Below are 13,970 nucleotides of genomic sequence, written 5' to 3'. Positions count from 1 at the left end.
TATTTCTAATAGGATCTCAAGGGCAGGCTGTTTGACCCCCACCCCAGGGGAGGAGCAGTCTGTTAGGCCACAGAGGAGGACTTTGCAGCCAGCCCTGAAGATACCTGATAAAACAGGGTCAGATGAAAGGGGAGGAGGTCCTCCCCTATCAGGGGACTTGGAAAGGGGCAGGGAGGAGACCAGGGAGGGAGTGTGGGGTTGGGGAGGGAATGAGGGAGCGGGATACAGCTGGGACACAGAGTTAACAAAATGTAACTAAAAAGAAAAATAAAATAAAAATAAAAAAATTAAAAAAAAAATCTCAACATGGACTGGAAGGGACAGGCCTCACCTTTGGCAGAGGTGCTGAAGGTCATTGGTGACGGCTGAGGGAAGAGAGAGTCACTGCCTTCATGGTGGGGCCACTGGTAGGTTGCCCACTCACCAGTGGGTGGTCCGACATCTTTGAGCATATGCATAGCACTAATTGCACTCAGGGGTTGTTAATTTTTTTTTAAAAGAAGGTGTGAATTTGGGAGGGAGATGGGCTGGTAGGTACTAAGGGTTGAAGGAGAGGGGGAAGTAGTAGCAGATCCATATAATTTAAATCCACTGTAAATGTGTAGAGTTTTCAACAAAATAGATTATTTATAAAAAAAAAAAAACCTCTTTTCTTTCATTGCATTTCATTGTTATTTTAGAAAACTGTCATGTATGTATGTGTGTATGGATATAAGAAATATTATAGATTAATTTATCATGATTTTGTTTATGGTTATAAATCATGTTTAAATATATATAAAGATTATTTATGTATATACTCACATATATGTTAAATATTCATTGTCTATACATAAAAGATTATATATTAATTTTATTGTGACTTTGAGAATCTAACACATATACACAAACACACAGATCAAAAAAATAAGCAAACATATTGAGCCATAGAATTCTCCTTTTCAGATAAACCAAGCACAAGTGAACATGCAAACCCAGAACTTTGGAAGCACAGAAAGACAGATCTTTGTGAGTTTAAAACCAGCAAGGGTTGCACAGTAAGACCTTGTCTCAAATAAAACTAAACTACTAAACTAAACATAAACACAATGGCATTTTCAAAAGAATACATATACTTACTGCCATTTTTAGTAGTTTGTTTACTTCAAGGATCCTACGCAGGACGTGGAAAGCTACATATGAGTTGATTTGGAATCTCCTTTCCCCTGCAGGATGTCTGAGGTAAGATTGTCTTGAACTTTGCAAACATTTTCTGAAGCAGCATATAAGCTAGAAGGGAAGACAAGGGCTTTATAGCAATACTTAAAAGGAAAGTACACACCCTTTGGATATTTTAATTGTTACAAGTAATCTGTAGTTTAAGGATATCATTCTGATACTTTGATTAAGGAGTAGGATTCAGCTATGTACCCAGAAGAGCCTGTGTGATTAATGAGACACTTAATTAAAAGACATCTCAAACTCAGTTGCTCAGTGTTAGTTTGACTGACATTTGGTCATATAGTATAATACTGAAACAAAATGAACTCACTGCAGAAAAAAAAAAAACTATCTGAAAACTGAACCTGATGTTTGGGGCCTCATACCTATAGATGTTTTTAGTATTATTGTTTTCAAATCTCCATTGATCTTTAATAATCTGAGTATGAGGAAGATAATTGTTTCACAAGTCAGGCCTTTGCACTGCAGAGATAAGATAATCAGCTCTATAAGCAACAGTATATCCAATTTTCTTAGCAAGGATGCTGACACATCCTTACAGAGTTGATTCCTGTACACCCTTACAACATGTAAGGGCCTAGGAGAGTGAAAAGAAAACGCTTCTGTGGAACTTGGAGATCCCTGGTGGAAATTTGCAGCTTCTTGAAGGCTGAGTTCATTTTAAGGACAGCATTTCAAAAGCCAAGCATGTGCTTTATAGACTCGTTTTCAAATCCTCATGATCTGAGGGTGTATGTCAGGAGCTCTGGAAGGAGCTGTTTGGGACAGAGCATCTTGGAAAGTACTGCAAAGCAAGTATTTTGAAGTGTATTCCAGGCCAATGTGAAAGCTGCAGTTCTCCTCCCTCAGCTTTTAAATGCTGCCATCTCCAGTTTAGGGTTAGAGTCTTAATAGATATAATTATTTACTTTTATGATGTAAAAATTATTTTTACTAGAAAAGAATATCAATTCAGGATTCCTCAACAAAGGAGACTCATTATTTTGAGTGCTACTTGATTGTAAAATTACATTTTACATGTATTATATAGTTATAAATTATTATATAATCTTTAACTGTTCTCCGAGTTTTGTACCTGAATAAAATATTTTTCTTGCTCAAGAAAGTGTGATCCTTATTGGAGAAAAAAAAATTCTCCTGACATAATTCTTGCTGAACATTAAAAAGTGTTCGTTTGTCCAGCTAACATTAGATTCAAACAGCTTTTTTTTTTTGCCTTAAATTTGGATTTTATTTACCAAAAGTATCCAACTCTGGACTTCTGGGGACCCTTCCAAAGGACAATTACCATTTGGGAGCATACCTGGGCTCCTCGATACAGCTAGTAGGAAAATACCTCCTTTTCAGGAAAGCCAAGGACACAACACAATAAAACAAGATAGCAGAGAATGTGGGCTGAGAACAGGAGGTTTGGCAATCTCTTGTGTATCCAAGCCCCAGATACTGATGAAGTAATGAACACATTGGCATTTTACTAAAACGGCGAATTGACGCAAATCCATTTGACTGACAAAGGTTTTTAATGAAGTTTAATACTAAGGAGACATGTAGCTGGCAAGGTGGGCAGAGCTCCTTCTCCCCAGGAGGCAATTGCTTAAAGGAAAAACATACGTTTAATTAAGCACTCAATTAGTTATGCAATTATAAATGTGATAAATATTCAAAGGAATTGTGTGCAATGGATGGTCCAGGGGAGTAGGGTCCTGAGAAGTTTCTTAAACTTCCCAAGGTCACGAAGCCAAATCAACACAAACCCAGTGGTGGCACAAAGCACCATGTGAGGGAAAGTGAGAAAGAGGGTGATTGGATTTCCTATAACTACAATAACAAATCACTATGGTTTGCAATGTCAGTGACAGAGCCAGCACGAATGTCTTTCCTTCCAGTTCCACAGAAGCTGAGCACAGACCCCTCTAGGTTGAAACTAAGCTGTTAAGTTTGTGTCTCTTCTGGGGTCCCTGAGGAAGAGTCTGTTTTCCTTTGCCACTGAGTAGTAGGGTCTGATTTATTTCACTCATTGTTTACTTATAGGATCAGCCCCATAGAATGACCATCTATTAATCAAAACAAAATAAACAACATACAAAAACGTTACTCTCTGTAACACATGGCCTGTCTACATTTATCTTTGTTTACCTTTTATTAATTTGGAGCACATTAAAATATGCAAACCACATATTAGTGGGTGAACACCAAGTACACACGAACCTAAAATAATATAAAAATAATATTAGTATAATAAAATTTATCTTAAAATTAAAAGCATTAAAGCATTTTCTCACTAATTTATTGAATTCAATTCTCAGATTGTTCTTTCAATGTCATGAAAATAAAAGTCAAAGGAAAATGCAACAACATTCTTACCAATGTTACAAAAGGCTGAAAAGAGCAACTAAGTAAAAGCAATACTCAAACAGCTATTAACCACAATAAATACTAAAATTAACAATAAAAAGGATTAACATACATAAAACTGCTCTTATCCCACATCAAAGAAACTTCTCTTTGCAACAGAGACCATTGCAGAAAACCATGCAGTCAAAAATGCAGAGAATAAGAGACAGTACTGTTCCAAGTCCCCACTGGTACATCTACAGCATGATTCTTTCACTAAGGCTCAGGAACCATCGTGAACAGAAAGACTGTAAGAAACAGAAGAATAAGAAGATTGCTATGAGAGTGTGTCCCCTAGAAAAGTCAGAGAGGCTATGTCCATGAATTCACATCAACATGGTTTCCTAAACAAGACTTGAACAAGAAAGGCACCAATAGACATGCTGACACCAAGAAGGGAGAAATATTGGACAGCTTGTGCCTTTTGATGCTGTAACAAAACCACACCTGTGAAATGCTCTGGAGGTGGGGTGAGGAGCCCTGATTTGGCCCAGGCTTCTGGAACCAACTGCCAGCTTATACGAGGTGGATTACTTATTAATCCAGACTTGGAGCATGCCAAATGGCTACAGATGAGTCAATGACAAAGTCCAGACCACTTAGTTCCTTTAGTAATTAAGTTCCAGAGAGGAAAAAAATGAAGAAAAGGTGCTTACAAGTTTACAGAAATTACAAAATAAAGCAATGGACTACAAGGTGTGTTCTATTAGATCCAGACTCCAAGAAGCAATTAGAGAAATATATATTTTATGATTATTACATATTGAAAAGTAAATGTGAAAACTAAGTTACATCATATCTGATAAAACAGAAATTGCTCAGTCTTTTAATGTCAAAATGTTGTAACCTAAATGTTATAAAGATTTTATTCTATTAGTTATTCTATGTAGGCTTAGTGTTTGTATATGCTCATGAGTGCAGGTGCCCACAGAGGCCGGGCCCCTCAGAGGCTGCATCCCTCAGTCTGAAGTTTCTGAAAGTTTTGAGCCACTCAATGTGGCTACTAGGAACCAAACTTGGGTACATGATTTTAATCAATGAGATATCTCTCCAGCACCCTAAAAAAAAAAAAGCAGGCATTCACCTTTACCAAATGAGAGCCTGTAAGAGCCGAGTTTTGCTTCCAGCATAGGAGAAGGGTAATTACAAAATAGAGCTGGCAATTGGTTGATGATTATTAAATCAGTGTGAGAACATGAATATTTATCTCACTCTGTGGTTTGAAATATTTCATGCTAAAAATTTAAACTTAACAATAAAGACAATTATTATAGAAATATTACAGAAATGTCACACAACAATATATCACATATATAATGTACACGTTATATCTACTCCTTAGATATATATCATTTATATCATATAAAATTTCATATAAATGGCATAGTTTTTGCCTATTAAATAATGTGCAAAATACTACATTATTGTAAGTTTTGCACTAATGTTTTGAGATGTCATAGTTCTTCTGGACAGTTAGTGTGTTATTCAAGTACTTTTCACTAACGCACACATGTTTTCACTTTCTAAACAAGGGCCTTATTCAGGAGGACGCCACACCATAAATCGAGTCTATTGGCAAGAGACTTTGAGCTTAATTATCAACACACTCAGTTACCTCTTATTCCATCTGGTAGAATTATGCTATAATTGGCATATCTAATGGAAGACTCGTGACCTTTAACCTTAGCTGCTATATAACACTGAGATAACTCTCAGCATCGTGGCCTTTGAGTCATCACTCCCATGCTGTAGCCTTGCCCTCACCTATCACAACGCACGTTTTCATGATCACACAAACAACGGGTTTTGAGAATAAGCTAAAAGCACTCACTTAAAGGAGAGTTGCCGGAAACAGTATAGTTTCAAAGTGTGCTGTGTCATAGTTGATGAAAACAAAAAGATCAATAAGTTGTTCTGCGGAAAACAATACCATTTCTTTAATGCATCAGCCTTCAACATTTGCAAGTTAAAGGACTGTCTCCTGTCTTTTTTTTTTTTTTCTCATAATGGCTACACGTGAGAGCAATAAGGTCAGACAAGCATGTCTTCCATAGGTATTAAGTGCAAATGAGCACTAAGACCTCAAACAGTGGCCAACTGCCTCCTCAACTGCTTATAGAGGGCCCGCTCTCCTCTCTCATTCTTCTTTTTTCAACTCTTCTTCATTCAACTTTACACATCACTTCAAAACCTCCCTTGACTTTGAAGAGAAGATTTACATCCAAAACCTTAAGCTCACAGAGCCACTTACTTTTCTTCTTTGATGTAGATGCTTTCCATTGCTGGCCCACGCAAGCAGTCCTGGGGCTCTGGGCAGGGTTCAGGCTAGTGGTTCTGAACCTATGTGGACTAGCTGTGGACAGAAGAGTCATTCACAGAAGTCACCTGAGACCATCAGTAAACACAGATTTTTACACCATGACTCATTACGTAGCAAAATTACAGTTACGGAGTAGCAACAAAAGTAAGTTTATGGTTGGGGGTCACCACAACATGAGGAAATGTATTAAAAAGCGGCCGTGATTGGAAGTTTAAGAAGCACAGGTTTAGGTGATCTGCTGAAGTCAGGAACTTAGAGCATATTGCTCGTGCTCAAGTACCACCTTCTGAGTCCGATTTGAATGTGAAGCCGTTGTGGGCACTATGGAAGCAGTGGTTATAGATTTGTACTGTAATAGTCACAAGCTTGCTTTCAGACTTTTTTGAGAAACTGGAGTTTACAGAAAACCAAGTTAGAAACACTGCCACAGTCTATCGCTGCAAAGCAATTCATCTCTATGTTATGCCAGTTACAAAATGGAGGGTTCTAGAGGCTATGATCTCATTATTGACTCATCGCATTGAGAAGGGAGCCCTGTATTTAACCGGTATTTCTAAAATATGTTATCAAAATTTCAAATTAAAAAACAACAACAACAACAACAACAACAACAAAAAACCGACCCAAGGTCTATACTCCCAGTGAATAGCTATACAGTTAGAATAGCTATCCTGAAGCAATGGAGCTTCACATTGAATTTTACACCCTAACTATCAAATATATTTTTATGCACTTATCCACTATCAAAGCCTAAAAATCCATGGCAGTTAGAAGTAAAAAAAAAAAAAAAAACAAATTAGCCTTATACCCTCTTTCACAACTTGTGTCCACTATATCTGGAATACAGACGCACCCTTAGCACACACCTTTAATGCCAGACAAGGTAGGTAAGGTTAGTTGATAGAAGTACCAATGCTTGAAAGTGATGTCTAATTGAAAGTGAGACAAAATGACAAATAGAGAAGGTTTTGACAGGATAGGATATGTGCATGAGAAGAGAGAGGAAAAAGAGGTGACTTAAAAGAGAGAGCAGCACAGAGAGAGAAAGAGAGAGGAGGCAGTTTTACTGAGAGAGTTTCACAGAGACAGGTTGAAGAGAGAACAAGTAGACACAGGTGAAGAAAAAAACAAGCTAGAGAATAAATAGGAGCTGGAAGGTTAGAATAGATTGCTAGAGTTAGTTTGAGGCCAAACAAAGCAATTCATTCAGAAGCTGAGAAGCCAGTTTGGATCAGTCATCTTTGAGAAGAGTCTGAACCAGAACAGCTGAGTTGAACCAGCCTTCCAGAGTTCAGTAAAAACTAGAAAGGGTAAGCTTATTCAGCAGAAAGTCTCAGAGGCTGAAAACTTTCCAAGCCTAGAAGATTGTACAGAGACTAGAAGCTTCCAGGACAAGGTTTAGGTAAGCAGATGAAGGCAGTAAACCTCCAAGATGACAATTACTTCTGGTGAATAAACGTTACTTTAACATATGTGTGTGGATGTCAGAAGCTGATGTTTAGTGTATGTGCCAGTTACTCTTCAACTTCATATATTTTTGAGACAGGGAAACTTGTTGAACTTGAAGCTCACTGATTTGGCTGGATTGGCTGGTCAATGAGGTTCAGGAATATACTTTTAGTGTTTCCCCATGAAGTCCACAGTAGGGAAAGACCATTGATAATATTTTTCTCCCCTAGTCTACACAACATCTTCTGGCAATGAAAGGCAGTCAGTAGGGAGGAAGTGTCCAGCTCAGTTCCAGAGTGACTTATCTTTGTCTTAAAATCAAAGTGTGTGGTGTTTTCAGTAGTAAAATAGGGAAACTACAACCATAAAGTTCATTCAGAATGAACTACAAATAGCCAAGCACAGCGAAGTGGTTTGAACTGAGACCTTAGTAGTTAACAACCTGCTTTAACATGGAAGGTTTGCCTTTTAGTATATGTATAACTTCAGAATATATAGCTGCTTTATATGACCAAAAGCAACTTTCACTTACAGAGTTTATTTTATTGGATTGTTTCACTGTCTCAAATATAATTCAGTGATTAAGGACTGAACCTCCAAGTAGAGAAAAAGAACTGTAGAGTGGTTTGTATATTTACAAAAAGGTGATCATTCAGTTTTCATTAGTTCAATAATGCTTGATCTCTTCACTGCAGAGTTCTATGAGGATGTGAGAATACCCATTATAAAATGAATTCACAATCATTACAAATAACCTCAAAGACACATTTATGAGAATAAGAGCTACCATAGTCTCTTCATCGAAAGAGAATTTCTGTTCACAGTCGGTTATATATTTTCCCAGACTTTAAAAAACATTCATATGTCCTTGCAAAAAATATGACCATATCATATTATATGCACTACTTTTTCTATTACCTGATTTTCACCTGGAAATATTCCCGACCCACTTCCAGTTTAAGGTGTAGTTACCTACACCCAGAATTTAAAACTATCTAATAGTGTCCAGCCAGAGATTTTTCTGTTTAAGAGCAACAAGGCTAGTGGATGACTATTTTCAGAGCCTTAGAAATATCAGATGTTTCTTTGTTTCACAAAGACTTCCTACATAGTTAGAGACCACATTCCTTATAAAGTCTTATAATTTCAACTCTGTGCTCCCCTCCTGTGTGAAAACATTTCTTCGCCTTTCTGGCTGCTGAGAGCTGCGCATGTCTGTTCGTCACCAGTTCATGAATACAAAGTTTCTTCCTTTATTTGGCAAGAATCTGTTTTAAAAAAAGACAGCATTACTGAGGGAGGGTTGCATTAGGCAGTAGGTGAGAGTTCCCTGGACATGGAGAAAGTGATGAGGTACAAGTTGATTCAAATCTAAGAGGCAGTCTGTTGCCGTTTGCAGCCCTCAGCTGACTGCTGAAAATACACAAAGAACATTATACAAACTGAGCAGGTTGTATGTAGGTTTTTAGGAATATGTATATACACATATACACACATATAACAAGAATTAATGAAAAAAGAGGTCATGAATGTGAACGAGAGCAAGAAGGGGACTATGTAGGCTTTAGAGGGAGGAAGTAAAAGAGAAAATGATGCAATTATATAATAACCTCAAAAATAATAGAAATACGTATTTGTAAAGCCACCTATATTTTAACTTTGTTTTTTTCCCCCCTCATATTAAACTCACTAAAATTTGTAATTCAATTTCTTTTACTGCTATCTAGTCAAATGTGGTAAGTAATCTTCTTTTGTCATGTGATTATGACACAAAAATACTGTCTGCAATTAAAATGTAGTAAGGATTTAGTTAATCAGACACAATTTATTTCTACAGTGAAGGAATTCAAAGCTGGACAGGTGGACTTTCAAAGTTATGTATATAATTACTTAGAGCAATGACAGGAGCTCACAGCTCCTGACACCTAACAAGTTTTCTGGACAGCTCAGCCAGTTAATTATGTCTTATTTTCCGTATTCTGATGCTTTGACATCAGGATACTTGCTGGCCTAGTAAGCAGTGCTTTTTGGGGAGCTGGTAATTCCTAGAGTCTGGTTAAGTACTCTCCTGTCAGCATGGCTTTCAATTACCTCTTTATCAGACCATCTCTGTGTACCTGGGACACTAGGTTCCTGAGCACCTGAAGGCTAGATACCAGCCTCAGGAGAACATTGGGAGCCAGGTGCTGCTGCTGCATACCTTTCATCCCAGTGGTAGGAAGGCAGAGGCAGGGGGATATCTGAGTTTGAGGACAGTCTGGTCTACAGAGTAAGTCCTGGACAGCCAGAGCTACACAGGAAAAACCTATCTCAAAAAAAAAAAAAAAAAGGAATATTGTGTCATGTCCAATCATTCAAGTATACATGAAGACTTAAAGCTGCACTACTATGCTTATATTTAAAAGAAATAATATCACAGTGTGAAATACATATGTGTTATATAGTTCTATTGTTCCTTTTTATCAGTTCATTGTTTCTCTCTTCCGCATTCACACAGACCTAGAAAATCAGATTTGATAAGAAAGACTCTGGTTAGCTGATGTACCGATTCAGTGTACACAGGACAAGCATGCGCTGGGCTTTGATTTGGCAGTATAGGTAACAGTGTGGAAAGAAAACGTACACCTAAAATCAACACCCGCAAGCTATATATGCCCTTGAGCAGATGGATGCTTCATCAGCAGGCAGGAAAATAGACAGAGACTCAGAGAGGATTTGGGAAGACATTTGGGAGTTTTCAGAGTGAGCAATTATATTCATATCAGATATTTTAAATTTTTTTCTGTTTTAAGCAGAATTTTTGGAATGTTTTTTTTTCCTAGCCTTTACACTGATGTAACCACAGGAAGTTTCTTTTCTTATAGGTGTAAAGTGGTCAAATATTAACAATTCTCTAGTTCAAGCTAATAGTGAATTAAAGAGGTTTTTCCTCGGCGAAGCACTCTTTTCTATCAGAGTCAGAGCTTGAGGAGTGAGGCCTTAATTATTAGAGGTAAGCTGTCTGCATACTCATATTTTAATGTCTCACTTAAGTTACAGACGGGAGGCTGCATTGCGTATGTTCTCATCACCGGTGTACTCTCATAGGAACTGTGCCTCCCGTGTTCATAATTAGAGGAGAAAGAAAAGAGAACAGATCAATACTTCATGCTAAAAACTTTAGAGCTAAGAAGACAGGAATTTATACTCTTGTTTCTGTGTGGTTTTCAGCCCTGAAATTAGTGTTTTCTTCCCCTGTTTCTAATCTCAAAATTACCAAACTCTCCGGTAGCATCTATGGATAGTTGTATAGCATAGTTTTTACAATGGCATTATTTTTTACATCTTCCTCTAACATGTACATACCGTGAATTTCAGAGTGCTTATAATAAAACACCGAGTGTTTAAGTTACTGCACTTGCCTCAGGATTTTTCTCCCTGCTGCTGCGGCGGCTCACCACGGCAGCTTTTGCAAAATGGATGGAGCAGCTGGTAAATACAGATCACGTTAGTAAAGATCTATGCCTGCTCAATGGAAATGGAATTGATTGAAGTGAGAAAGAATTTCTGTGGCGTTTACCTTAAAGCTAACATTAGCAGAACGCATCTCTCAGGACCTTCTGCACCTCTACAACCTCTTCTTCTGCTCCTGGACTTCGGTGTCAAAAATACCCTGCATTCGTGAGCGGTGAACCCTGCTCTTTCCTCCTGACATTTGGATAGCTGGAGAACATTAATGAATCTACTCCTATAGGTTGCATATAATCTTCCATCCACAGTCAGCAATAAAGTGCATGACCCAGAACACTAACGTTGGATGGCTCTTCAGGAAAGTGTCTCCCTTGAATTATCCTCATGGACAGATTCTAAGCACCATGGGACAATTTTGCACAGTTTGGCTTCTTCTGTGGGGGAGAAAAAGCCTATTTTCTATTTTCCTGTGCATCTAAAATCTCAAGTCAGCCACATAAGCAATATGGCTTTGACTATAGTAACGGCTCGACAATTTACACTTCATGGTCATAAAGGTAGTAATCTACCCTGCTGTTGCCTAGGGCTTAGTCAATGGTGTCATATCAGCTTATTTATTAAAATGGCCGTGGTCTTGGCCTGCAGCTTTATTTCTATTAGCAGAGGTAATGAAGTAGCGTCCCGGTGTTTTGTTTAGCCGGGGCCTGTGTACTAGGCAGATCTCCTGGGCATTGCAGATCTGCCCCTCCCTCTTGCCTAATTTTTTTCTGTGTTTCAAATGTGTTGGTTCCTTCTCACCTTTTCTAGTACACTCGCTGATTTCTGATGGTTCTAGTTTTTAACTTCACAAATATTTACAAATGTCCAAAATTGTTGCTCTGATTTCTTTGCTTGAATTTCCCAAGTGTCTGAACATATCTCAAGATACCACCTGTCAAGAAGAAGGAGGGAGGGTGGGAGGGGGAGCGGGTAGGGAGAGGGGACTACAGCTGGGATTCAAAGTGAATACAATATAATTAATAAAAAAATTAAAGTTTAAAAAGATACCACCTGTCAGCACAGCTTATTGATGAGAAGGAAGCCCTGAAGATATCTTATTTTTTTTATTTCAGAAATTATAACTTACTCTGACTATTAGTATCAGTTTTGTTGCTAAGAGGTTTTAATCTCATTTTTAAAATCATTAAGGGTTTCATATAATGTATTTTTATCGTATTTGCCCTCAGCAACTCTCCTTAACTTCTCTCTGATCCACCCTACACTCCAACGACCATCCCTAACTTCATACCCTCTTTTTAAAAGACATAACATACCAAGTCCACTTTGTGCTGTCAATATACTACTGAGTGTGGGACATCAGGTAGAGCAGAGTCATACACACACTTCAAGAAAACTGGCGTTTCTTCCCCAAGAGGCGTCAACTGTGAATCGCTCCTCATGGCCTCCTTCCAGGTCCATCTTAGAATGTTGAGTGGTTTGATCCTTCTTTCTTTTCTTTTTTCTTTCTTTCATTTTATTTTAGTAAATAAAAAAAATTATTTAAAAATAGCTGTTAATATTATATTTTAACTAAATAAAAAAAGTAACCTTTCACTCAGGCCAGAGAAACAGATGAGTTCCTTGCTTAGGCAGCAGTGAAGGTTTCTCCTGCAGCAGATGGAAACAAATACAGATACCCACAGAAAAACAATATACTGAGAGTGAAAGACCTTGGAACACTCAACCCTAAATAGGATGTCTCTATCAAATTCCTCCCCTTAAGGCTTAGGGAGCCCCAAAGAAGGGGATGTAGAAAGATGCTGAGAGACAGCGGGGATGGAGGACGTCAAGAGATCAAGACTGCAGCATGCATAGGACCTGCATGGGTCTGCACCAGATGAGGTAGGGGAGCTGAAAGGAAAAGTGCACACACAGAGGTCACACAGAGGTCCCCAACCAAGCAGCGCTCTCCAGCTGACAACCACTTACAAACAAAAAAGTGTTTTCCTCAAAGAAAGTCTCACTAGGATGACAAAGTACTCTTTATTTTTCAAATATAATTTTTATTTATTACAATTTATTTGCTTTGTATCCCAGCTGTAGCCCCACCCTCATTTCCTCCCTCCCTCATCTCCTCCCATGCCCCTTTCCCAGTCCCCTGGACCTCCTCCCCTTCCTTCTGACCCTAGTCTGTCAGGTCTCATCAGGACTGTCTTTCATAGTCTTCCTCTGTGGCCTGGTCAGGCTGCTCCTCCCTCAGAGGGAGGTGATCAAAGAGCCAGCCACTGAGTTCATGTCAGAGACAGTCCCTGTTCCCATTACCAGGGAACTCACTTGGACACTGAGCTGCCAGGGGCTACCTCCGTGCAGGGGGTCCAGGTTATCTCCATGAATGGCCATTGGTTGGAGTATCAGTCTCAGAAAAGAGCCCTGGCCCAGAATTTTTGATTCTGTTACTCTCCTTGTGGAGCTCCTGTCCCCTCCAGGTCTTTCTATCTCCCCCTTCTTTCATAAGATTCCATGCACTCTGCCCAAAGTTTGGCTATGAGTCTTAGCAACCGCTTTAAGGCTTGATCTTCATTCAGAAAGACAATTGAGACAGACATTGGAAGAAGGTGAAAATAAGGAACAGGACAGAAGCCTAACACAAAGGGACTCTGAAAGACTCTACCCAGCAGGGTGTTAAAGCGAATGCTGACAAACTACTCTTAAGAGCAGGCTGCATGCCCAGCATGCCAACAGATGGCCAACAGGTGAGGAGGATTTAGGAGGGGTAGAGGGAGGGGAACTGTAATCAGGATATATTATGTGAGAGGAAAAATATCTTTTTTTCAATAAAAGGAAAAAAAATAAAATAAGGACTGAGATTTCTGGGAGTAAGAGCAACAACTGGTCAGCCCTGAAGATATACATATGAGTAATATTATACATACTGAACAGATCATATTTAGAAACATATATGTATATAAACATACCTATATTTACGCAATAACAATTGGTGAAAAGGAGGCTATGAATTTGAAGGAGAGCAGGGAGGGGTGTATGAGAGGGTTTGGTGGAATGAAAAGGAAAGGGAAAATTTTGTAATTAAATTAAAATCTCAAAAATCAACAGTTTTAAAAGAGTAGCCTTCTCTGGCTGAATGTTAATTTCAGTA

The 13,970-nt window shown here is 38.5% G+C and overlaps 1 long non-coding RNA gene across 1 annotated transcript in view; it reads right to left on the bottom strand.

Annotated features, from left to right (window-relative positions):
- The window catches only part of LOC129677582 (uncharacterized), a 32,832-nt gene extending 29,434 nt beyond the window's left edge, over positions 1-3,398 (bottom strand). The window contains exons 1-2 of the long non-coding RNA XR_008720216.1: positions 3,358-3,398; positions 1,120-1,269 (exon numbers count right to left, since the gene is read on the bottom strand). This is a non-coding gene — a long non-coding RNA (uncharacterized LOC129677582). The remainder of the gene's footprint in view (positions 1-1,119; positions 1,270-3,357) is intronic.
- Positions 3,399-13,970: the final 10,572 nt, after the last annotated feature.

The sequence above is a fragment of the Psammomys obesus genome, unplaced genomic scaffold (genome assembly GCF_907164565.1).
Source record: "Psammomys obesus unplaced genomic scaffold, mPsaObe1.curated_primary_1811, whole genome shotgun sequence".
NCBI classification, from domain to species: Eukaryota; Metazoa; Chordata; class Mammalia; order Rodentia; family Muridae; genus Psammomys; species Psammomys obesus.
Note: the sequence above shows the minus strand (reverse complement) of the source record. Positions and strands in the feature narration are given on the sequence as shown.